Source organism: Heterodontus francisci, unplaced genomic scaffold (assembly GCF_036365525.1).
Source record: "Heterodontus francisci isolate sHetFra1 unplaced genomic scaffold, sHetFra1.hap1 HAP1_SCAFFOLD_184, whole genome shotgun sequence".
Classification (NCBI taxonomy): domain Eukaryota; kingdom Metazoa; phylum Chordata; class Chondrichthyes; order Heterodontiformes; family Heterodontidae; genus Heterodontus; species Heterodontus francisci.
The window spans coordinates 348,966-375,140 of record NW_027141723.1 but is presented as its reverse complement, the minus strand read 5'-3'; positions in this window follow the sequence as shown (position 1 = coordinate 375,140).

Genomic DNA, 26,175 nt, shown 5'->3' with positions numbered 1-26,175 from the left:
GTTACCTGGTGTCAGTGCACGTCTTTGTTACCTGGTGTCAGTGTATGTCTGTGATACTTGGTGTAAGTGTGTTTCTTTGTTACTTGGTGTAAGCGTATGTCTGTGTTACATGGTGTAAGTGTGTGTCTGTGTTACTGGGTATCAGTGTATGTCTTTGTTACTTGTTGCCAGTGTATGTCTTTGTTACTTGGTGTCAGTGTGTGTCTGTGTTACTGGGTATCAGTGTATGTCTTTGTTACTTGGTGTAAGTGTGTGTCTGTGTTACTGGGTATCAGTGTCTGTCTTTGTTACTTGGTGTCAGTGTATGTCTGTGTTACTTGTTGTAAGTGTGTGTCTGTGTTATTGGGTATCAGTGTATGTCTTTGTGACTTTGTGTCAGTTTATGTCTTTGTTACTGGGTGTCAGTGTGTATCTTTGTGACTTGGTGTCAGTGTATGTCTTTGTTACTTGGTGTAAATGTGTGTCTGTGTTACTGGGTATCAGTCAATGTCATTGTTAGTTGGTGTCAGTGTATGTCAAAATACTTGGTGTCAGTGTATGTCTTTGTTACTGGGTGTCAGTGTGTGTCTTTGTTCCTTGGTGTAAGTGTGTGTCTGTGTTACTGGGTATCAGTGTAATCTTTGTTACTTGGTGTCAGTGTATGTCTGTGTTACTTGGTGTAAGTGTGTGTCTGTGTTACTGGGTATCAGTGTATGTCTGTGTTACTTGGTTTAAGTGTGTGTCTGTGTTACTGGGTATCAGTGTATGTCTTTGTGACTTGGTGTCAGTGTATGTCTTTGGTACTGGGTGTCAGTGTACGTCTTTGTTACTTGGTGTCAGTGTGTGTATGTGTTACTGGGTATCAGTGTATGTCTTTGTTACTTGGTGTCAGTGTATGTCTGTGTTACTTGTTGTAAGTGTGTGTCTGTGTTACTGGGTATCAGTGTATGTCTTTGTGACTTTGTGTCAGTGTATGTCTTTGGTACTGGGTGTCAGTGTACGTCTTTGTTACTTGGTGTCATTGTATGTCTTTGTTACTTGGTGTAAGTGTGTGTCTGTGTTACTGGGTATCAGTGTATGTCTTTGTTACTTGGTGTCAGTGTGTGTATGTGTTACTGGGTATCAGTGTATGTCTTTGTTACTTGGTGTCAGTGTATGTCTGTGTTACTTGTTGTAAGTGTGTGTCTGTGTTACTGGGTATCAGTGTATGTCTTTGTGACTTTGTGTCAGTGTATGTCTTTGTTACTGGGTGTCAGTGTGTATCTTTGTGACTTGGTGTCAGAGTATGTATTTGTTATTTGGTCGAAGTGTGTGTCTGTGTTACTGGGTATCAGTGTATGTCTTTGTTACTTGGTGTCAGTGTATGTCTGTGTTTCTTGGTGTAATTGTGTGTCTGTGTTACTGGGCATCAGTGTATGTCTGTGTTACTTGGTGTAAGTGTGTGTCTGTGTTACTGGGTATCAGTGTATGTCTTTGTGACTTGGTGTCAGTGTATGTCTTTGGTACTGGGTGTCAGTGTATGTCTTTGTTACTTGGTGTCATTGTTTGTCTTTGTTACTTGGTGTAAGTGTTTGTCTGTGTTACTGGGTATCAGTGTATGTCTTTGTTACTTGGTGTCAGTGTGTGTCTGTGTTACTGGGTATCAGTGTATGTCTTTGTTACTTGGTGTAAGTGTGTGTCTGTGTTACTGGGTATCAGTGTCTGTCTTTGTGACTTGGTGTCAGTGTATGTCTGTGTTACTTGTTGTAAGTGTGTGTCTGTGTTACTGGGTATCAGTGTATGTCTTTGTGACTTTGTGTCAGTGTATGTCTTTGTTACTGGGTGTAAGTGTGTATCTTTGTGACTTGGTGTCAGTGTATGTATTTGTTACTTGGTCTAAGTGTGTGTCTGTGTTACTGGGTATCAGTGTATGTCTTTGTTACTGGGTGTCAGTGTGTGTCTTTGTGACTTGGTGTCAGTGTGTGTATTTGTTACTTGGTCTAAGTGTGTGTCTGTGTTACTGGGTATCAGAGTATGTCTTTGTTACTTGGTGTCAGTGTATGTCTGTGTTACTTGGTGTAAGTGTGTGTCTGTGTTACTGGGTATCAGTGTATGTCTGTGTTACTTGGTGTAAGTGTGTTTCTGTGTTACCGGGTATCAGTGTATGTCTTTGTGACTTGGTGTCAGTGTATGTCTTTGTTACTGTGTGTCAGTGTATGTCTTTGTTACTTGGTGTCATTGTATGTCTTTGTTACTTGGTGTAAGTGTGTGTCTGCGTTACTGGGTATCAGTTTATGTCTTTGTTACGTGGTGTCAGTGTATGTCAAAATACTTGGTGTAAGTGTATGTATTTGTTACTTGGTGTAATTGTCTGTCTTTGTTACTTGGTGTCAGTGTATGTCTGTGTGACTAGGTGTAAGTGTGGGTCTTTGTTACTTGGTGTAAGTGTATGCCTTTGTTACTTGGTGTCAGTGTATGTCTTTGTTACTTGGAGTCAGTGTGTGTCTGTGTTACGTGGTGTCATTGTATGTCTTTGTTACTTGGTGTAAGTGTGTGTCTGTGTTACTGGGTATCAGTGTCTGTCTTTGTTACTTGGTGTAAGTGTGTGTCTGTGTAACTGTGTATCAGTGTATGTCTTTGTGACTTTGTGTCAGTTTATGTCTTTGTTACTGGGTGTCAGTGTGTATCTTTGTGACTTGGTGTCAGTGTATGTCAAAATACTTGGTGTCAGTGTATGTCTTTGTTACTGGGTGTCAGTGTGTGTCTTTGTGATTTGGTGTCAGTGTAGGTCTTTGTTCCTTGGTGCAAGTGTGTGTCTGTGTTACTGGGTATCAGTGTATGTCTTTGTTACTTGGTGTCAGTGTATGTCTGTGTTACTTGGTGTATGTGTGTGTCTGTGTTACTGGGTATCAGTGTATGTCTGTGTTACTTGGTGTAAGTGTGTTTCTGTGTTACTGGGTATCAGTGTATGTCTTTGTGACTTGGTGTCAGTGTATGTCTTTGGTAATGGGTGTCAGTGTATGTCTTTGTTACTTGGTGTCATTGTATGACTTTGTTACTTGGTGTAAGTGTGTGTCTGTGTTACTGGGTATCAGTGTATGTCTTTGTTACTTGGTGTCAGTGTGTGTCTGTGTTACTGGGTATCAGTGTATGTCTTTGTTACTTGGTGTCAGTGTATGTCTGTGTTACTTGTTGTAAGTGTGTGTCTGTGTTACTGGGTATCAGTGTATGTCTTTGTGACTTTGTGTCAGTGTATATCTTTGTTACTGGGTGTCAGTGTGTATCTTTGTGACTTGGTGTCAGTGTATGTCAAAATACTTGGTGTCAGTGTATGTCTGTGTTACTGGGTATCAGTGTATGTCTTTGTTACTTGGTGTCAGTGTATGTCTGTGTTACTTGGTGTATGTGTGTGTCTGTGTTACTGGGTATCAGTGTATGTCTGTGTTACTTGGTGTAAGTGTGTTTCTGTGTTACTGGGTATCAGTGTATGTCTTTGTGACTTGGTGTCAGTGTATGTCTTTGGTAATGGGTGTCAGTGTATGTCTTTGTTACTTGGTGTCATTGTATGACTTTGTTACTTGGTGTAAGTGTGTGTCTGTGTTACTGGGTATCAGTGTATGTCTTTGTTACTTGGTGTCAGTGTGTGTCTGTGTTACTGGGTATCAGTGTATGTCTTTGTTACTTGGTGTCAGTGTATGTCTGTGTTACTTGTTGTAAGTGTGTGTCTGTGTTACTGGGTATCAGTGTATGTCTTTGTGACTTTGTGTCAGTGTATGTCTTTGTTACTGGGTGTCAGTGTGTATCTTTGTGACTTGGTGTCAGAGTATGTATTTGTTACTTGGTCTAAGTGTGTGTCTGTGTTACTGGGTATCAGTGTATGTCTTTGTTACTTGGTGTCAGTGTATGTCTGTGTTACTTGGTGTAAGTGTGTGTCTGTGTTACTGGGTATCAGTGTATGTCTGTGTTACTTGGTGTAAGTGTGTGTCTGTGTTACTGGGTATCAGTGTATGTCTTTGTGACTTGGTGTCAGTGTATGTCTTTGGTACTGGGTATCAGTGTATGTCTTTGTTACTTGGTGTCATTGTATGTCTTTGTTACTTGGTGTAAGTGTTTGTCTGTGTTACTGGGTATCAGTGTATGTCTTTGTTACTTGGTGTCAGTGTGTGTCTGTGTTACTGGGTATCAGTTTATGTCTTTGTTACGTGGTGTCAGTGTATGTCAAAATACTTTGTGTAAGTGTATGTCTTTGTTACTTGGTGTAATTGTCTGTCTTTGTTACTTGGTGTCAGTGTATGTCTGTGTGACTAGGTGTAAGTGTGGGTCTTTGTTACTTGGTGTAAGTGTATGCCTTTGTTACTTGGTGTCAGTGTATGTCTTTGTTACTTGGAGTCAGTGTGTGTCTGTGTTACTGGGTATCATTGTATGTCTTTGTTACTTGGTGTAAGTGTGTGTCTGTGTTACTGGGTATCAGTGTCTGTCTTTGTTACTTGGTGTAAGTGTGTGTCTGTGTAACTGGGTATCAGTGTATGTCTTTGTGACTTTGTGTCAGTTTATGTCTTTGTTACTGGGTGTCAGTGTGTATCTTTGTGACTTGGTGTCAGTGTATGTCAAAATACTTGGTGTCAGTGTATGTCTTTGTTACTGGGTGTCAGTGTGTGTCTTTGTGACTTGGTGTCAGTGTAGGTCTTTGTTCCTTGGTGTAAGTGTGTGTCTGTGTTACTGGGTATCAGTGTATGTCTTTGTTACTTGGTGTCAGTGTATGTCTGTGTTACTTGGTGTATGTGTGTGTCTGTGTTACTGGGTATCAGTGTATGTCTGTGTTACTTGGTGTAAGTGTGTTTCTGTGTTACTGGGTATCAGTGTATGTCTTTGTGACTTGGTGTCAGTGTATGTCTTTGGTACTGGGTGTCAGTGTATGTCTTTGTTACTTGGTGTCATTGTATGACTTTGTTACTTGGTGTAAGTGTGTGTCTGTGTTACTGGGTATCAGTGTATGTCTTTGTTACTTGGTGTCAGTGTGTGTCTGTGTTACTGGGTATCAGTGTATGTCTTTGTTACTTGGTGTCAGTGTATGTCTGTGTTACTTGTTGTCAGTGTGTGTCTGTGTTACTGGGTATCAGTGTATGTCTTTGTGACTTTGTGTCAGTGTATGTCTTTGTTACTGGGTGTCAGTGTGTATCTTTGTGACTTGGTGTCAGAGTATGTATTTGTTACTTGGTCTAAGTGTGTGTCTGTGTTACTGGGTATCAGTGTATGTCTTTGTTACTTGGTGTCAGTGTATGTCTGTGTTACTTGGTGTAAGTGTGTGTCTGTGTTACTGGGTATCAGTGTATGTCTGTGTTACTTGGTGTAAGTGTGTGTCTGTGTTACTGGGTATCAGTGTATGCCTTTGTGACTTGGTGTCAGTGTATGTCTTTGGTACTGGGTGTCAGTGTATGTCTTTGTTACTTGGTGTCATTGTATGTCTTTGTTACTTGGTGTAAGTGTGTGTCTGTGTTCCTGGGTATCAGTTTATGTCTTTGTTACTTGGTGTCACTGTATGTCAAAATACTTGGTGCAAGTTTATGTCTTTGTTACTTGGTGTAATTGCATGTCTTTGTTACTTGGTGTCAGTGTATGTCTGTGTTACTTGGTGTAAGTGTGTGTCTTTGTTACTTGGTGTAAGTGTATGCCTTTGTTATTTGGTGTCAGTGTATGTCTTTGTTACTTGGTGTCAGTGTATCTCTGTGTTACTGAGTATCAGTGTATGTCTGTGTTACTTGGTGTAATTGTATGTCTTTGCTACTGGGTGTCAGTGTATGTCTTTGGTACTGGGTGTCAGTGTATGTCTTTGTTACTTGGTGTCATTGTATGTCTTTGTTACTTGGTGTAAGCGTGTGTCTTTGTTCCTTGGTGTAAGTGTGTGTCTGTGTTACTGGGTATCAGTGTATGTCTGTGTTACTTGGTGTAAGTGTGTGTCTGTGTTACTGGGTATCAGTGTATGTCTGTGTTACTTGGTGTAAGTGTGTGTCTGTGTTACTGGGTATCAGTGTATGCCTTTGTGACTTGGTGTCAGTGTATGTCTTTGGTACCGGGTGTCAGTGTATGTCTTTGTTACTTGGTGTCATTGTATGTCTTTGTTACTTGGTGTAAGTGTGTGTCTGTGTTACTGGGTATCAGTGTATGTCTTTGTTACTTGGTGTCAGTGTGTGTCTGTGTTACTGGGTATCAGTGTATGTCTTTGTTACTTGGTGTAAGTGTGTGTCTGTGTTACTGGGTATCAGTGTCTGTCTTTGTTACTTGGTGTCAGTGTATGTCTGTGTTACTTGTTGTAAGTGTGTGTCTGTGTTACTGGGTATCAGTGTATGTCTTTGTAACTTTGTGTCAGTGTATGTCTTTGTTACTGGGAGTCAGTGTGTATCTTTGTGACTTGGTGTCATTGTATGTCTTTGTTACTTGGTGTAAGTGTATGTCTGTGTTGCTGGGTATCAGTGTATGTCTTTGTTACTTGATGTCAGTGCATGTCAAAATACTTGGTGTAAGTGTATGTCTTTGTTACTTGGTGTAATTATCTGTCTTTGTTACCTGGTGTCAGTGCATGTCTTTGTTACCTGGTGTCAGTGTATGTCTGTGTTACTTGGTGTAAGTGTGTTTCTTTGTTACTTGGTGTAAGCGTATGTCTGTGTTACATGGTGCAAGTGTGTGTCTGTGTTACTGGGTATCAGTGTATGTCTTTGTTACTTGTTGTCAGTGTATGTCTTTGTTACTTGGTGTCAGTGTATGTCTTTGTTACTGGGTGTCAGTGTGTATCTTTGTGACTTGGTGTCAGAGTATGTATTTGTTACTTGGTCTAAGTGTGTGTCTGTGTTACTGGGTATCAGTGTATGTCTTTGTTACTTGGTGTCAGTGTATGTCTGTGTTACTTGGTGTAAGTGTGTGTCTGTGTTACTGGGTATCAGTGTATGTCTGTGTTACTTGGTGTAAGTGTGTGTCTGTGTTACTGGGTATCAGTGTATGTCTTTGTGACTTGGTGTCAGTGTATGTCTTTGGTACTGGGTGTCAGTATATGTCTTTGTTACTTGGTGTCATTGTATGTCTTTGTTACTTGGTGTAAGTGTTTGTCTGTGTTACTGGGTATCAGTGTATGTCTTTGTTACTTGGTGTCAGTGTGTGTTGTGTTACTGGGTATCAGTGTATGTCTTTGTTACTTGGTGTAAGTGTGTGTCTGTGTTACTGGGTATCAGTGTCTGACTTTGTTACTTGGTGTCAGTGTATGTCTGTGTTACTTGTTGTAAGTGTGTGTCTGTGTTACTGGGTATCAGTGTATGTCTTTGTGACTTTGTGTCAGTGTATGTCTTTGTTACTGGGTGTAAGTGTGTATCTTTGTGACTTGGTGTCAGTGTATGTATTTGTTACTTGGTCTAAGTGTGTGTCTGTGTTACTGGGTATCAGTGTATGTCTTTGTTACTGGGTGTCATTGTGTGTATTTGTGACTTGGTGTCAGTGTATGTATTTGTTACTTGGTCTAAGTGTGTGTCTGTGTTACTGGGTATCAGAGTATGTCTTTGTTACTTGGTGTCAGTGTATGTCTGTGTTACTTGGTGTAAGTGTGTGTCTGTGTTACTGGGTATCAGTGTATGTCTTTGTTACTTGGTGTCAGTGTATGTCTGTGTTACTTGGTGTATGTGTGTGTCTGTGTTACTGGGTATCAGTGCATGTCTGTGTTACTTGGTGTAAGGGTGTGTCTGTGTTACTGGGTATCAGTGTATGTCTTTGTGACTTGGTGTCAGTGTATGTCTTTGGTACTGGGTGTCAGTGTATGTCTTTGTTACTTGGTGTCATTGTATGTCTTTCTGACTTGGTGTAAGTGTGTGTCTGTGTTACTGGGTATCAGTTTATGTCTTTGTTACTTGGTGTCAATGTATGTCAAAATACTTGGTGCAAGTTTATGTCTTTGTTACTTGGTGTAATTGCATGTATTTGTTACTTGGTGTCAGTGTATGTCTGTGTTACTTGGTGTAAGTGTGTGTCTTTGTTACTTGGTGTAAGTGTATGCCTTTTTTATTTGGTGTCAGTGTATGTCTTTGTTACTTGGTGTCAGTGTGTCTCTGTGTTACTGAGTATCAGTGTATGTCTGTGTTACTTGGTGTCAGTGTATGTCTTTGCTACTGGGTGTCAGTGTGTGTCTTGGTGACTTGGTGTCAGTGTATGTCTTTGTTACTTGGTGTAAGTGTATGTCTGTGTTACTGGGTATCAGTGTATGTCTTTGTTACTTGGTGTCAGTGCATGTCAAAATACTTGGTGTAAGTGTATGTCTTTGTTACTTGGTGTAATTGTCTGTCTTTCTTACCTGGTGTCAGTGTATGTCTTTGGTACTGGGTGTCAGTGTATGTCTTTGTTACTTGGTGTCATTGTATGTCTTTGTTACTTGGTGTAAGCGTGTGTCTTTGTTCCTTGTTGAAAGAGTGTGTCTGTGTTACTGGGTATCAGTGTATGTCTGTGTTACTTGGTGTAAGTGTGTGTCTGTGTTACTGGGTATCAGTGTATGTCTGTGTTACTTGGTGTAAGTGTGTGTCTGTGTTACTGGGTATCAGTGTATGTCTTTGTGACTTTGTGTCAGTGTATGTCTTTGTTACTGGGAGTCAGTGTGTATCTTTGTGACTTGGTGTCAGTGTATGTCTTTGTTACTTGGTGTAAGTGTATGTCTGTGTTACTGGGTATCAGTGCATGTCTTTGTTACTTGGTGTCAGTGCATGTCAAAATACTTGGTGTAAGTGTATGTCTTTGTTACTTGGTGTAATTATCTGTCTTTGTTACCTGGTGTCAGTGCATGTCTTTGTTACCTGGTGTCAGTGTATGTCTGTGTTACTTGGTGTAAGTGTGTTTCTTTGTTACTTGGTGTAAGCGTATGTCTGTGTTACATGGTGTAAGTGTGTGTCTGTGTTACTGGGTATCAGTGTATGTCTTTGCTACTTGTTGTTAGTGTATGTCTTTGTTACTTGGTGTCAGTGTATGTCTTTGTTACTTGGTGTCAGTGTGTGTCTGTGTTACTGGGTATCAGTGTATGTCTTTGATACTTGGTGTAAGTGTGTGTCTGTGTTACTGGGTATCAGTGTCTGTCTTTGTTACTTGGTGTCAGTGTATGTCTGTGTTACTTGTTGTAAGTGTGTGTCTGTGTTATTGGGTATCAGTGTATGTCTTTGTGACTTTGTGTCAGTGTATGTCTTTGTTACTGGGTGTCAGTGTGTATCTTTGTGACTTGGTGTCAGTGTATGTCTTTGTTACTTGGTGTAAATGTGTGTCTGTGTTACTGGGTATCAGTCAATGTCATTGTTAGTTGGTGTCAGTGTATGTCAAAATACTTGGTGTCAGTGTATGTCTTTGTTACTGGGTGTCAGTGTGTGTCTTTCTGACTTGGTGTCAGTGTATGTCTTTGTTCCTTGGTGTAAGTGTGTGTCTGTGTTACTGGGTATCAGTGTATGTCTTTGTTACTTGGTGTCAGTGTATGTCTGTGTTACTTGGTGTAAGTGTGTGTCTGTGTTACTGGGTATCAGTGTATGTCTGTGTTACTTGGTTGAAGTGTGTGTCTGTGTTACTGGGTATCAGTGTATGTCTTTGTGACTTGGTGTCAGTGTATGTCTTTGGTACTGGTTGTCAGTGTATGTCTTTGTTACTGTGTGTCATTGTATGTCTTTGTTACTTGGTGTAAGTGTGTGTCTGTGTTACTGGGTATCAGTGTATGTCTTTGTTACTTGGTGTCAGTGTGTGTCTGTGTTACTGGGTATCAGTGTATGTCTTTGTTACTTGGTGTCAGTGTATGTCTGTGTTACTTGTTGTAAGTGTGTGTCTGTGTTACTGGGTATCAGTGTATGTCTTTGTGACTTTGTGTCAGTGTATGTCTTTGTTACTGGGTGTCAGTGTGTATCTTTGTGACTTGGTGTCAGAGTATGTATTTGTTACTTGGTCTAAGTGTGTGTCTGTGTTACTGGGTATCAGTGTATGTCTTTGTTACTTGGTGTCAGTGTATGTCTGTGTTACTTGTTGTAAGTGTGTGTCTGTGTTACTGGGTATCAGTGTATGTCTGTGTTACTTGGTGTAAGTGTGTGTCTGTGTTACTGGGTATCAGTGTATGTCTTTGTGACTTGGTGTCAGTGTTTGTCTTTGGTACTGGGTGTCAGTGTATGTCTTTGTTACTTGGTGTCATTGTATGTCTTTGTTACTTGGTGTAAGTGTTTGTCTGTGTTACTGGGTATCAGTGTATGTCTTTGTTACTTGGTGTCAGTGTGTGTCTGTGTTACTGGGTATCAGTGTATGTCTTTGTTACTTGGTGTAAGTGTGTGTCTGTGTTACTGGGTATCAGTGTCTGTCTTTGTTACTTGGTGTCAGTGTATGTCTGTGTTACTTGTTGTAAGTGTGCGTCTGTGTTACTGGGTATCAGTGTATGTCTTTGTGACTTTGTGTCAGTTTATGTCTTTGTTACTGGGTGTAAGTGTGTATCTTTGTGACTTGGTGTCAGTGTATGTATTTGTTACTTGGTCTAAGTGTGTGTCTGGGTTACTGGGTGTCAGTGTATGTCTTTGTTACTGGGTGTCAGTGTGTGTCTTTGTGACTTGGTGTCAGTGTATGTATTTGTTACTTGGTCTAAATGTGTGTCTGTGTTACTGGGTATCAGAGTATGTCTTTGTTACTTGGTGTCAGTGTATGTCTGTGTTACTTGGTGTAAGTGTGTGTCTGTGTTACTGGGTATCAGTGTATGTCTGTGTTACTTGGTGTAAGTGTGTTTCTGTGTTACTGGGTATCAGTGTATGTCTTTGTGACTTGGTGTCAGTGTATGTCTTTGTTACTGTGTGTCAGTGTATGTCTTTGTTACTTGGTGTGATTGTATGTCTTTGTTACTTGGTGTAAGTGTGTGTCTGCGTTACTGGGTATCAGTTTATGTCTTTGTTACTTGGTGTCAGTGTATGTCAAAATACTTGGTGTAAGTGTATGTCTTTGTTACTTGGTGTAATTGTCTGTCTTTGTTACTTGGTGTCAGTGTATGTCTGTGTGACTAGGTGTAAGTGTGGGACTTTGTTACTTGGTGTAAGTGTATGCCTTTGTTACTTGGTGTCAGTGTATGTCTTTGTTCCTTGGAGTCAGTGTGTGTCTGTGTTACTGGGTATCATTGTATGTCTTTGTTACTTGGTGTAAGTGTGTGTCTGTGTTACTGGGTATCAGTGTCTGTCTTTGTTACTTGGTGTCAGTGTATGTCTGTGTTACTTGTTGTAAGTGTGTGTCTGTGTTACTGGGTATCAGTGTATGTCTTTGTGACTTTGTGTCGGTTTATGTCTTTGTTACTGGGTGTCAGTGTGTATCTTTGTGACTTGGTGTCAGTGTATGTCTTTGTTACTTGGTGTAAGTGTGTGTCTGTGTTACTGGGTATCAGTCTCTGTCATTGTTACTTGGTGTCAGTGTATGTCAAAATACCTGGTGTCAGTGTATGTCTTTGTTACTGGGTGTCAGTGTGTGTCTTTGTGACTTGGTGTCAGTGTATGTCTTTGTTCCTTGGTGTAAGTGTGTGTCTGTGTTGCTGGGTATCAGTGTATGTCTTTGTTACTTGGTGTCAGTGTATGTCTGTGTTACTTGGTGTATGTGTGTGTCTGTGTTACTGGGCATCAGTGTATGTCTGTGTTACTTGGTGTAAGTGTGTGTCTGTGTTACTGGGTATCAGTGTATGTCTTTGTGACTTGGTGTCAGTGTATGTCTTTGGTACTGGGTGTCAGTGTATGTCTTTGTTACTTGGTGTCATTGTATGTCTTTGTTACTTGGTGTAAGTGTGTGTCTGTGTTACTGGGTATCAGTTTATGTCTTTGTTACTTGGTGTCAATGTATGTCAAAATACTTGGTGCAAGTTTATGTCTTTGTTACTTGGTGTAATTGCATGTCTTTGTTACTTGGTGTCAGTGTATGTCTGTGTTACTTGGTGTAAGTGTGTGTCTTTGTTACTTGGTGTATGTGTATGCCTTTGTTATTTGGTGTCAGTGTATGTCTTTGTTACTTGGTGTCAGTGTGTCTCTGTGTTACTGGGTATCAGTGTATGTCTGTGTTACTTGGTGTCAGTGTATGTCTTTGCTACTGGGTGTCAGTCTGTGTCTTTGTGACTTGGTGTCAGTGTATGTCTTTGTTACTTGGTGTAAGTATATGTCTGTGTTACTGGGTATCAGTGTATGTCTTTGTTACTTGGTGTCAGTGCATGTCACAATACTTGGTGTAAGTGTATGTCTTTGTTACTTGGTGTAATTGTCTGTCTTTGTTACCTGGTGTCAGTGTATGTCTTTGGTACTGGGTGTCAGTGTATGTCTTTGTTACTGGGTGTAAGTGTGTATCTTTGTGACTTGGTGTCAGTGTATGTATTTGTTACTTGGTCTAAGTGTGTGTCTGTGTTACTGGGTATCAGTGTATGTCTTTGTTACTGGGTGTCAGTGTGTGTCTTTGTGACTTGGTGTCAGTGTATGTATTTGTTACTTGGTCTAAATGTGTGTCTGTGTTACTGGGTATCAGAGTATGTCTTTGTTACTTGGTGTCAGTGTATGTCTGTGTTACTTGGTGTAAGTGTGTGTCTGTGTTACTGGGTATCAGTGTATGTCTGTGTTACTTGGTGTAAGTGTGTTTCTGTGTTACTGGGTATCAGTGTATGTCTTTGTTACTTGGTGTCATTGTATGTCTTTGTTACTTGGTGTAAGTGTGTGTCTGCGTTACTGGGTATCAGTTTATGTCTTTGTTACTTGGTGTCAGTGTATGTCAAAACACATGGTGTAAGTGTATGTCTTTGTTACTTGGTGTAATTGTCTGTCTTTGTTACTTGGTGTCAGTGTATGTCTGTGTGACTAGATGTAAGTGTGGGTCTTTGTTACTTGGTGTAAGTGTATGCCTTTGTTACTTGGTGTCAGTGTATGTCTTTGTTCCTTGGAGTCAGTGTGTGTCAGTGTTACTGTGTATCATTGTATGTCTTTGTTACTTGGTGTAAGTGTGTGTCTGTTTTACTGGGTATCAGTGTCTGTCTTTGTTACTTGGTGTCAGTGTATGTCTGTGTTACTTGTTGTAAGTGTGTGTCTGTGTTACTGGGTATCAGTGTATGTCTTTGTGACTTTGTGTCAGTTTATGTCTTTGTTACTGGGTGTCAGTGTGTATCTTTGTGACTTGGTGTCAGTGTATGTCTTTGTTACTAGGTGTAAGTGTGTGTCTGTGTTACTGGGTATCAGTCTATGTCATTGTTACTTGGTGTCAGTGTATGTCAAAATACTTGGTGTCAGTGTATGTCTTTGTTACTGGGTGTCAGTGTGTGTCTTTGTGACTTGGTGTCAGTGTATGTCTTTGTTCTTTGGTGTAAGTGTGTGCCTGTGTTACTGGGTATCAGTGTATGTCTTTGTTACTTGGTGTCAGTGTATGTCTGTGTTACTTGGTGTATGTGTGTGTCTGTGTTACTGGGTATCAGTGTATGTCTGTGTTACTTGGTGTAAGTGTGTGTCTGTGTTACTGGTTATCAGTGTATGTCTTTGTGACTTGGTGTCAGTGTATATCTTTGGTACTGGGTGTCAGTGTATGTCTTTGTTACTTGGTGTCATTGTATGTCTTTGTTACTTGGTGTAAGTGTGTGGCTGTGTTACTGGGTATCAGTTTATGTCTTTGTTACTTGGTGTCAATGTATTGCAAAATACTTGGTGCAAGTTTATGTCTTTGTTACTTGGTGTAATTGCATGTCTTTGTTACTTGGTGTCAGTGTATGTCTGTGTTACTTGGTGTAAGTGTGTGTCTTTGTTACTTGGTGTAAGTGTATGCCTTTGTTATTTGGTGTCAGTGTATGTCTTTGTTACTTGGTGTCAGTGTGTCTCTGTGTTACTGGGTATCAGTGTATGTCTGTGTTACTTGGTGTCAGTGTATGTCTTTGCTACTGGTTGTCAGTCTGTGTCTTTGTGACTTGGTGTCAGTGTATGTCTTTGTTACTTGGTGTAAGTGTATGTCTGTGTTACTGGGTATCAGTGTATGTCTTTGTTACTTGGTGTCAGTGCATGTCAAAATACTTGGTGTAAGTGTATGTCTTTGTTACTTGGTGTAATTGTCTGTCTTTGTTACCTGGTGTCAGTGTATGTCTTTGGTACTGGGTGTCAGTGTATGTCTTTGTTACTTGGTGTCATTGTATGTCTTTGTTACTTGGTGTAAGCGTGTGTCTTTGTTCCTTGGTGTAAGTGTGTGTCTGTGTTACTGGGTATCAGTGTATGTCTGTGTTACTTGGTGTAAGTGTGTGTCTGTGTTACTGGGTATCAGTGTATGTCTGTGTTACTTGGTGTAAGTGTGTGTCTGTGTTACTGGGTATCAGTGTATGTCTTTGTGACTTGGTGTCAGTGTATGTCTTTGTTACTTGGTGTCATTGTATGTCTTTGTTGCTTGGTGTAAGTGTGTGTCTGTGTTACTGGGTATCAGTGTATGTCTTTGTTACTTGGTGTCAGTGTGTGTCTGTGTTACTGGGTATCAGTGTATGTCTTTGTTACTTGGTGTAAGTGTGTGTCTGTGTTTCTGGGTATCAGTGTCTGTCTTTGTTACTTGGTGTCAGTGTATGTCTGTGTTACTTGTTGTAAGTGTTTGTCTGTGTTACTGGGTATCAGTGTATGTCTTTGTGACTTTGTGTCAGTGTATGTCTTTGTTCCTGGGTGTCAGTGTGTATCTTTGAGACTTGGTGTCAGTGTATGTATTTGTTACTTGGTCTAAGTGTGTGTCTGTGTTACTGGGTATCAGTGTATGTCTTTGTTACTTGGTGTCAGTGTATGTCTGTGTTACTTGGTGTAAGTGTGTGTCTGTGTTACTGGGTTTCAGTGTATGGCTGTGTTACTTGGTGTAAGTGTGTGTCTGTGTTACTGGGTATCAGTGTCTGTCTTTGTGACTTGGTGTCAGTGTATGTCTTTGGTATTGGGTGTCAGTGTATGTCTTTGTTACTTGGTGTCATTGTATGTCTTTGTTACTTGGTGTAAGTGTGTGTCTGTGTTACTGGGTATCAGTTTATGTCTTTGTTACTTGGTGTCAGTGTATGTCAAAATACTTGGTGTCAGTGTATGTCTTTGTTACTGGGTGTCAGTGTGTGTCTTTGTGACTTGGTGTCAGTGTATGTCTTTGTTCCTTGGTGTAAGTGTGTGTCTGTGTTACTGGGTATCAGTGTATGTCTTTGTTACTTGGTGTCAGTGTATGTCTGTGTTACTTGGTGTATGTGTGTGTCTGTGTTACTGGGTATCAGTGTATGTCTGTGTTACTTGGTGTAAGTGTGTGTCTGTGTTACTGGGTATCAGTGTATGTCTTTGTGACTTGGTGTCAGTGTATGTATTTGGTACTGGGTGTCAGTGTATGTCTTTGTTACTTGGTGTCATTGTATGTCTTTGTTACTTGGTGTAAGTGTGTGTCTGTGTTACTGGGTATCAGTTTATGTCTTTGTTACTTGGTGTCAATGTATGTCAAAATACTTGGTGCAAGTTTATGTCTTTGTTACTTGGTGTAATTGCATGTCTTTGTTACTTGGTGTCAGTGTATGTCTGTGTTACTTGGTGTAAGTGTGTGTCTTTGTTACTTGGTGTAAGTGTATGCCTTTGTTATTTGGTGTCAGTGTATGTCTTTGTTACTTGGTGTCAGTGTGTCTCTGTGTTACTGGGTATCAGTGTATGTCTGTGTTACTTGGTGTCAGTGTATGTCTTTGCTACTGGGTGTCAGTGTGTGTCTTTGTGACTTGGTGTCAGTGTATGACTTTGTTACTTGGTGTAAGTGTATGTCTGTGTTACTGGGTATCAGTGTATGTCTTTGTTACTTGGTGTCAGTGCATGTCAAAATACTTGGTGTAAGTGTATGTCTTTGTTACTTGGTGTAATTGTCTGTCTTTGTGACTTGGTGTCAGTGTATGTCTTTGTTACTTGGTGTAAGTATATGTCTGTGTTACTGGGTATCAGTGTATGTCTTTGTTACTTGGTGTCAGTGCATGTCAAAATACTTGGTGTAAGTGTATGTCTTTGTTACTTGGTGTAATTGTCTGTCTTTGTTACCTGGTGTCAGTGTATGTCTTTGGTACTGGGTGTCAGTGTATGTCTTTGTTACTTGGTGTCATTGTATGTCTTTGTTACTTGGTGTAAGCGTGTGTCTTTGTTCCTTGGTGTAAGTGTGTGTCTGTGTTACTGGGTATCAGTGTATGTCTGTGTTACTTGGTGTAAGTGTGTGTCTGTATTACTGGGTATCAGTGTATGTCTGTGTTACTTGGTGTAAGTGTGTGTCTGTGTTACTGGGTATCAGTGTATGTCTTTGTGACTTGGTGTCAGTCTATGTCTTTGGTACCGGGTGTCAGTGTATGTCTTTGTTACTTGGTGTCATTGTATGTCTTTGTTACTTGGTGTAAGTGTGTGTCTGTGTTACTGGGTATCAGTGTATGCCTTTGTGACTTGGTGTCAGTGTATGTCTTTGGTACTGGGTGTCAGTGTATGTCTTTGTTACTTGGTGTCATTGTATGTCTTTGTTACTTGTTGTAAGTGTGTGTCTGTGTTACTGGGTATCAGTTTATGTCTTTGTTACTTGGTGTCAGTGTATGTCAAAATACTTGGTGTCAGTGTATGTCTTTGTTACTGGGTGTCAGTGTGCGTCTTTGTGACTTGGTGTCAGTGTATGTCTTTGTTCCTTGGTGTAAGTGTGTGTCTGTGTTACTGGGTATCAGTGTAGGTCTTTGTTACTTGGTGTCAGTGTATGTCTGTGTTACTTGGTGTATGTGTGTGTCTGTGTTACTGGGTATCAGTGTATGTCTGTGTTACTTGGTGTAAGTGTGTGTCTGTGTTACTGGGTATCAGTGTATGTCTTTGTGACTTGGTGTCAGTGTATGTCTTTGGTACTGGGTGTCAGTGTATGTCTTTGTTACTTGGTGTCATTCTATGTCTTTGTTACTTGGTGTAAGTGTGTGTCTGTGTTACTGGGTATCAGTTTATGTCTTTGTTACTTGGTGTCAATGTATGTCAAAATACTTGGTGCAAGTTTATGTCTTTGTTACTTGGTGTAATTGCATGTCTTCGTTACTTGGTGTCAGTGTATGTCTGTGTTACGTGGTGTAAGTGTGTGTCTTTGTTACTTGGTGTAAGTGTATGCCTTTGTTATTTAGTGTCAGTGTATGTCTTTGTTACTTGGTGTCAGTGTGTCTCTGTGTTACTGGGTATCAGTGTATGTCTGTGTTACTTGGTGTCAGTGTATTTCTTTGCTACTGGGTGTCAGTGTGTGTCTTTGTGACTTGGTGTCAGTGTATGTCTTTGTTACTTGGTGTAAGTGTATGTCTGTGTTACTGGGTATCAGTGTATGTCTTTGTTACTTGGTGTCAGTGCATGTCAAAATACTTGGTGTAAGTGTGTGTCTTTGTTACTTGGTGTAATTGTCTGTCTTTGTGACTTGGTGTCAGTGTATGTCTGTGTTACTTGGTGTAAGTGTGTGTCTGTGTTACTGGGTATCAGTGTATGTCTGTGTTACTTGGTGTAAGTGTGTGTCTGTGTTCATGGGTATCAGTGTATGTCTTTGTGACTGGGTGTCAGTGTATGTCTGTGTTACTTGGTGTAAGTGTGTGTCTGTGTTACTGGGTATCAGTGTCTGTCTTTGTGACTTGGTGTCAGTGTATGTCTTTGTTACTTGGTGTCAGTGTATGTCAAAATACTTGGTGTAAATGTATGTCTTTGTTGCTTGGTGTAATTGTCTGTCTTTGTTACTTGGTGTCAGTGTATGTCTGTGTTACTTGGTGTAAGTGTGTGTCTTTGCTACTTGGTGTAAGTGAATGCATTTGTTACTTGGTGTCAGTGTATGACTGTGTTACTTGGTGTAAGTGTGTGTCTGTGTTACTGGGTATCAGTGTATGTCTGTGTTACTTGGTGTAAGTGTGTGTCTGTGTTACTGGGTATCAGTGTATGTCTTTGTGACTTGGTGTCAGTGTATGTCTTTGGTACTGGGTGTCAGTCTATGTCTTTGTTACTTGGTGTCATTGTATGTCTTTGTTACTTGGTGTAAGTGTGTGTCTGTGTTTCTGGGTATCAGTGTATGTCTTTGTTACTTGGTGTCAGTGTGTGTCTGTGTTACTGGGTATCAGTGTATGTCTTTGTTACTTGGTGTAAGTGTGTGTCTGTGTTACTGGGTATCAGTGTCTGTCTTTGTTACTTGGTGTCAGTGTATGTCTGTGTTACTTGTTGTAAGTGTGTGTCTGTGTTACTGGGTATCAGTGTATGTCTTTGTGTCTTTGTGTCAGTGTATGTCTTCGTTACTGGGTGTCAGTGTGTCTCTTTGTGACTTGGTGTCAGTGTATGTATTTGTTACTTGTTCTAAGTGTGTGTCTGTGTTACTGGGCATCAGTGTATGCCTTTGTTACTTGGTGTCAGTGTATGTCTGTGTTACTTGGTGTAAGTGTGTGTCTGTGTTACTGGGTATCAGTGTATGGCTGTGTTACTTGGTGTAAGTGTGTGTCTGTGTTACTGGGTATCAGTGTATGTCTTTGTGACTGGGTGTCAGTGTATGTCTGTGTTACTTGGTGTAAGTGTGTGTCTGTGTTACTGGGTATCAGTGTATGTCTTTGTGACTTGGTGTCAGTGTATGTCTTTGTTACTTGGTGTCAGTGTATGTCAAATTACTTGGTGTAAATGTATGTCTTTGTTGCTTGGTGTAATTGTCTGTCTTTGTTACTTGGTGTCAGTGTATGTCTGTGTTACGTGGTGTAAGTGTGTGTCTGTGTTACTGTGTATCCGCCTATGTCTTTGTTACTTGGTGTCAGTGTATGTCTGTGCTACTTGGTGTAAGTGTGTGTCTGTGTTACTGGGTATCAGTGTATGTCTGTGTTACTTGGTGTAAGTGTGTGTCTGTGTTACTGGGTATCAGTGTATGTCTTTGTGACTTGGTGTCTGTGTATGTCTTTGTTACTTGGTGTAAGTGTTTGTCTGTGTTACTGGGTATCAGTGTATGTCTTTGTGACTTGGTGGCAGTGTATGTCTTTGTTACGTGGTGTAAGAGTGTGTCTGAGTTCCTGGGTATCAGTGTATGTCTTTGTTACTTGGTGTCAGTGTATGTCTGTGTTACTTGGTGTAAGTGTGTGTCTGTGTTACTGGGTATCAGTGTATGTCTGTGTTACTTGGTGTAAGTGTGTGTCTGTGTTACTCTGATCAGTGTATGTCTTTGTGACTGGGTGTCAGTGTATGTCTGTGTTACTTGGTGTAAGTGTGTGTCTGTGTTACTTGGTATCAGTGTATGTCTTTGTGACTTGGTGTCAGTGTATGTCTTTGTTACTTGGTGTCAGTGTATGTCAAAATACTTGGTGTAAATGTATGTCTTTGTTGCTTGGTGTAATTATCTGTCTTTGTTACTTGGTGTCAGTGTATGTCTGTGTTACTTGGTGTAAGTGTGTGTCTTTGCTACTTGGTGTAAGTGAATGCATTTGTTACTTGGTGTCAGTGTATGTCTGTGTTACTTGGTGTAAGTGTGTGTCTGTGTTACTGGGTATCAGTGTATGTCTGTGTTACTTGGTGTAAGTGTGTGTCTGTGTTACTGGGTATCAGTGTATGTCTTTGTGACTTGGTGTCATTGTATGTCTTTGGTACTGGGTGTCAGTGTATGTCTTTGTTACTTGGTGTCATTGTATGTCTTTGTTACTTGGTGTAAGTGTGTGTCTGTGTTACTGGGTATCAGTGTATGTCTTTGTTACTTGGTGTCAGTGTGTGTCTGTGTTACTGGGTATCAGTGTATGTCTTTGTTACTTGGTGTAAGTGTGTGTCTGTGTTACTGGGTTCAGTGTATGTCTGTGTTACTTGGTGTAAGTGTGTGTCTGTGTTACTGGGTATCAGTGTATGTCTTTGTGACTGGGTGTCAGTGTATGTCTGTGTTACTTGGTGTAAGTGTGTGTCTGTGTTACTGGGTATCAGTGTATGTCTTTGTGACTTGGTGTCAGTGTATGTCTTTGTTACTTGGTGTCTGTGTGTGTCAAAATACTTGGTGTAAATGTATGTCTTTGTTGCTTGGTGTAATTGTCTGTCTTTGTTACTTGGTGTCAGTGTATGTCTGTGTTACTTGGTGTAAGTGTGTGTCTGTGTTACTGTGTATCCGCCTATGTCTTTGTTACTTGGTGTCAGTGTATGTCTGTGCTACTTGGTGTAAGTGTGTGTCTGTGTTACTGGGTATCAGTGTATATCTGTGTTACTTGGTGTAAGTGTGTGTCTGTGTTACTGGGTATCAGTGTATGTCTTTGTGACATGGTGTCTGTGTATGTCTTTGTTACTTGGTGTAAGTGTGTGTCTGTGTTACTGGGTATCAGTGTATGTCTTTGTGACATGGTGTCTGTGTATGTCTTTGTTACTTGGTGTAAGTGTGTGTCTGTGTTACTGGGTATCAGTGTATGTCTTTGTGACATGGTGTCTGTGTATGTCTTTGTTACTTGGTGTAAGTGTGTGTCTGTGTTACTGGGTATCAGTGTATGTCTTTGTGACTTGGTGTCAGTGTATGTCTTTGGTACTGGGTGTCAGTGTATGTCTTTGTTACTTGGTGTCATTGAATGTCTTTGTTACTTGGTGTAAGTGTGTGTCTGTGTTACTGGGTATCAGTGTATGTCTTTGTTACTTGGTGTCAGTGTGTGTCTGTTACTGGGTATCAGTGTATGTCTTTGTTACTTGGTGTAAGTGTGTGTCTGTGTTACTGGGTTCAGTGAATGTCTGTGTTACTTGGTGTAAGTGTGTGTCTGTGTTACTGGGTATCAGTGTATGTCTTTGTGACTGGGTGTCAGTGTATGTCTGTGTTACTTGGTGTAAGTGTGTGTCTGTGTTACTGGGTATCAGTGTATGTCTTTGTGACTTGGTGTCAGTGTATGTCTTTATTACTTGGTGTCTGTGTGTGTCAAAATACTTGGTGTAAATGTATGTCTTTGTTGCTTGGTGTAATTGTCTGTCTTTGTTACTTGGTGTCAGTGTATGTCTGTGTTACTTGGTGTAAGTGTGTGTCTGTGTTACTGTGTATCCGCCTATGTCTTTGTTACTTGGTGTCAGTGTATGTCTGTGCTACTTGGTGTAAGTGTGTGTCTGTGTTACTGGGTATCAGTGTATATCTGTGTTACTTGGTGTAAGTGTGTGTCTGTGTTACTGGGTATCAGTGTATGTCTTTGTGACTTGGTGTCTGTGTATGTCTTTGTTACTTGGTGTAAGTGTTTGTCTGTGTTACTGGGTATTAGTGTATGTCTTTGTGACTTGGTGGCAGTGTATGTCTTTGTTACGTGGTGTAAGAGTGTGTCTGTGTTACTGGGTATCTGTGTATGTCTTTGTTACTTGGTGTCAGTGTATGTCTGTGTTACTTGGTGTAAGTGTGTGTCTGTGTTACTGGGTATCAGTGTATGTCTGTGTTACTTGGTGTAAGTGTGTGTCTGTGTTACTGGGTATCAGTGTATGTCTTTGTGACTGGGTGTCAGTGTATGTCTGTGTTACTTGGTGTAAGTGTGTGTCTGTGTTACTGGGTATCAGTGTATGTCTTTGTGACTTGTTGTCAGTGTATGTCTTTGTTACTTGGTGTCAGTGTATGTCAAAATACTTGGTGTAAATGTATGTCTTTGTTGCTTGGTGTAATTGTCTGTCTTTGTTACTTGGTGTCAGTGTATGTCTGTGTTACTTGGTGTAAGTGTGTGTCTTTGCTACTTGGTGTAAGTGAATGCATTTGTTACTTGGTGTCAGTGTATGTCTGTGTTACTTGGTGTAAGTGTGTGTCTGTGTTACTGGGTATCAGTGTATGTCTGTGTTACTTGGTGTAAGTGTGTGTCTGTGTTACTGGGTATCAGTGTATGTCTTTGTGACTTGGTGTCAGTGTATGTCTTTGGTACTGGGTGTCAGTGTATGTCTTTGTTACTTGGTGTCATTGTATGTCTTTGTTACTTGGTGTAAGTGTGTGTCTGTGTTACTGGGTATCAGTGTATGTCTTTGTTACTTGGTGTCAGTGTGTGTCTGTGTTACTGGGTATCAGTGTATGTCTTTGTTACTTGGTGTAAGTGTGTGTCTGTGTTACTGGGTATCAGTGTCTGTCTTTGTTACTTGGTGTCAGTGTATGTCTGTGTTACTTGTTGCAAGTGTGTGTCTGTGTTACTGGGTATCAGTGTATGTCTTTGTGACTTTGTGTCAGTGTATGTCTTTGTTACTGGGTGTCAGTGTGTATCTTTGTGACTTGGTGTCAGTGTACGTATTTGTTACTTGGTCTAAGTGTGTGTCTGTGTTACTGGGTATCAGTGTATGTCTTTGTTACTTGGTGTCAGTGTATGTCTGTGTTACTTGGTGTAAGTGTGTGTCTGTGTTACTGGGTATCAGTGTATGGCTGTGTTACTTGGTGTAAGTGTGTGTCTGTGTTACTGGGTATCAGTGTATGTCTTTGTGACTGGGTGTCAGTGTATGTCTGTGTTACTTGGTGTAAGTGTGTGTCTGTGTTACTGGGTATCAGTGTATGTCTTTGTGACTTGGTGTCAGTGTATGTCTTTGTTACTTGGTGTCAGTGTATGTCAAAATACTTGGTGTAAATGTATGTCTTTGTTGCTTGGTGTAATTGTCTGTCTTTGTTACTTGGTGTCAGTGTATGTCTGTGTTACTTGGTGTAAGTGTGTGTCTGTGTTACTGGGTATCAGTGTATGTCTGTGTTACTTGGTGTAAGTGTGTGTCTGTGTTACTGGGTATCAGTGTATGTCTTTGTGACTTGGTGTCTGTGTATGTCTTTGTTACTTGGTGTAAGTGTTTGTCTGTGTTACTGGGTATCAGTGTATGTCTTTGTGACTTGGTGGCAGTGTATGTCTTTGTTACGTGGTGTAAGAGTGTGTCTGAGTTCCTGGGTATCAGTGTATGTCTTTGTTACTTGGTGACAGTGGATGTCTGTGTTACTTGGTGTAAGTGTGTGTCTGTGTTACTTGTTGTAAGTGTGTGTCTGTGTTACTGGGTATCAGTGTATGTCTTTGTGACTGGGTGTCAGTGTATGTCTGTGTTACTTGGTGTAAGAGTGTGTCTGTGTTACTGGGTATCAGTGTATGTCTGTGTTACTTGGTGTAAGTGTGTGTCTGTGTTACTGGGTATCAGTGTATGTCTTTGTGACTGGGTGTCAGTGTATATCTGTGTTACTTGGTGTAAGTGTGTGTCTGTGTTACTGGGTATCAGTGTATGTCTTTGTGACTTGGTGTCAGTGTATGTCTTTGTTACTTGGTGTCAGTGTATGTCAAAATACTTGGTGTAAATGTATGTCTTTGTTGCTTGGTGTAATTGTCTGTCTTTGTTACTTGGTGTCAGTGTATGTCTGTGTTACTTGGTGTAAGTGTGTGTCTGTGTTACTGTGTATCCGCCTATGTCTTTGTTACTTGGTGTCAGTGTATGTCTGTGCTACTTGGTGTAAGTGTGTGTCTGTGTTACTGGGTATCAGTGTATGTCTGTGTTACTTGGTGTAAGTGTGTGTCTGTGTTACTGGGTATCAGTGCATGTCTTTGTGACTTGGTGTCTGTGTATGTCTTTGTTACTTGGTGTAAGTGTTTGTCTGTGTTACTGGGTATCAGTGTATGTCTTTGTGACTGGGTGTCAGTGTATGTCTGTGTTACTTTGTGTAAGTGTGTGTCTGTGTTACTGGGTATCTGTGTATGTCTTTGTGACTTGGTGTCAGTGCATGTCAAAATACTTGGTGTAAGTGTATGTCTTTGTTACTTGGTGTAATTGTCTGTCTTTGTGACTTGGTGTCAGTGTATGTCTGTGTTACTTGGTGTAAGTGTGTGTCTGTGTTACTGGGTATCAGTGTATGTCTGTGTTACTTGGTGTAAGTGTGTGTCTGTGTTCCTGGGTATCAGTGTATGTCTTTGTGACTGGGTGTCAGTGTATGTCTGTGTTACTTGGTGTAAGTGTGTGTCTGTGTTACTGGGTATCAGTGTATGTCTTTGTGACTTGGTGTCAGTGTATGTCTTTGTTACTTGGTGTCAGTGTATGTCAAAATGCTTGGTGTAAATGTATGTCTTTGTTACTTGGTGTCAGTGTATGTCTGTGTTACTTGATGTAAGTGTGTGTCTTTGCTACTTGGTGTAAGTGAATGCATTTGTTACTTGGTGTCAGTGTGTGTCTGTTTTACTTGGTGTAAGTGTGTGTCTGTGTTACTGGGTATCAGTGTATGTCTGTGTTACTTGGTGTAAGTGTGTGTCTGTGTTACTGGGTATCAGTGTATGTCTTTGTGACTTGGTGTCAGTGTATGTCTTTGGTACTGGGTGTCAGTGTATGTCTTTGTTACTTGGTGTCATTGTATGTCTTTGTTACTTGGTGTAAGTGTGTGTCTGTGTTACTGGGTATCAGTGTATGTCTTTGTTACTTGGTGTCAGTGTGTGTCTGTGTTACTGGGTATCAGCGTATGTCTTTGTTACTTGGTGTAAGTGTGTGTCTGTGTTACTGGGTATCAGTGTCTGTCTTTGTTACTTGGTGTCAGTGTATGTCTGTGTTACTTGTTGTAAATGTGTGTCTGTGTTACTGGGTATCAGTGTATGTCTTTGTGTCTTTGTGTCAGTGTATGTCTTTGTTACTGGGTGTCAGTGTGTCTCTTTGTGACTTGGTGTCAGTGTATGTATTTGTTACTTGTTCTAAGTGTGTGTCTGTGTTACTGGGTATCAGTGTATGTCTTTGTTACTTGGTGTCAGTGTATGTCTGTGTTACTTGGTGTAAGTGTGTGTCTGTGTTACTGGGTATCAGTGTATGTCTTTGTGACTTGTTGTCAGTGTATGTCTTTGTTACTTGGTGTCAGTGTATGTCAAAATACTTGGTGTAAATGTATGTCTTTGTTGCTTGGTGTAATTGTCTGTCTTTGTTACTTGGTGTCAGTGTATGTCTGTGTTACTTGGTGTAAGTGTGTGTCTGTGTTACTGTGTATCCGCCTATGTCTTTGTTACTTGGTGTCAGTGTATGTCTGTGCTACTTGGTGTAAGTGTGTGTCTGTGTTACTGGGTATCAGTGTATGTCTGTGTTACTTGGTGTAAGTGTGTGTCTGTGTTACTGGGTATCAGTGTATGTCTTTGTGACTTGGTGTCTGTGTATGTCTTTGTTACTTGGTGTAAGTGTTTGTCTGTGTTACTGGGTATCAGTGTATGTCTTTGTGACTTGGTGGCAGTGTATGTCTTTGTTACGTGGTGTAAGAGTGTGTCTGAGTTCCTGGGTATCAGTGTATGTCTTTGTTACTTGGTGACAGTGGATGTCTGTGTTACTTGGTGTAAGTGTGTGTCTGTGTTACTTGGTGTAAGTGTGTGTCTGTGTTACTGGGTATCAGTGTATGTCTTTGTGACTGGGTGTCAGTGTATGTCTGTGTTACTTGGTGTAAGAGTGTGTCTGTGTTACTGGGTATCAGTGTATGTCTGTGTTACTTGGTGTAAGTGTGTGTCTGTGTTACTGGGTATCAGTGTATGTCTTTTTGACTGGGTGTCAGTGTATGTCTGTGTTACTTGGTGTAAGTGTGTGTCTGTGTTACTGGGTATCAGTGTATGTCTTTGTGACTTGGTGTCAGTGTATGTCTTTGTTACTTGGTGTCAGTGTATGTCAAAATACTTGGTGTAAATGTATGTCTTTGTTGCTTGGTGTAATTGTCTGTCTTTGTTACTTGGTGTCAGTGTATGTCTGTGTTACTTGGTGTAAGTGTGTGTCTGTGTTACTGTGTATCCGCCTATGTCTTTGTTACTTGGTGTCAGTGTATGTCTGTGCTACTTGGTGTAAGTGTGTGTCTGTGTTACTGGGTATCAGTGTATGTCTGTGTTACTTGGTGTAAGTGTGTGTCTGTGTTACTGGGTATCAGTGCATGTCTTTGTGACTTGGTGTCTGTGTATGTCTTTGTTACTTGGTGTAAGTGTTTGTCTGTGTTACTGGGTATCAGTGTATGTCTTTGTGACTGGGTGTCAGTGTATGTCTGTGTTACTTTGTGTAAGTGTGTGTCTGTGTTACTGGGTATCTGTGTATGTCTTTGTGACTTGGTGTCAGTGCATGTCAAAATACTTGGTGTAAGTGTATGTCTTTGTTACTTGGTGTAATTGTCTGTCTTTGTGACTTGGTGTCAGTGTATGTCTGTGTTACTTGGTGTAAGTGTGTGTCTGTGTTACTGGGTATCAGTGTATGTCTGTGTTACTTGGTGTAAGTGTGTGTCTGTGTTCCTGGGTATCAGTGTATGTCTTTGTGACTGGGTGTCAGTGTATGTCTGTGTTACTTGGTGTAA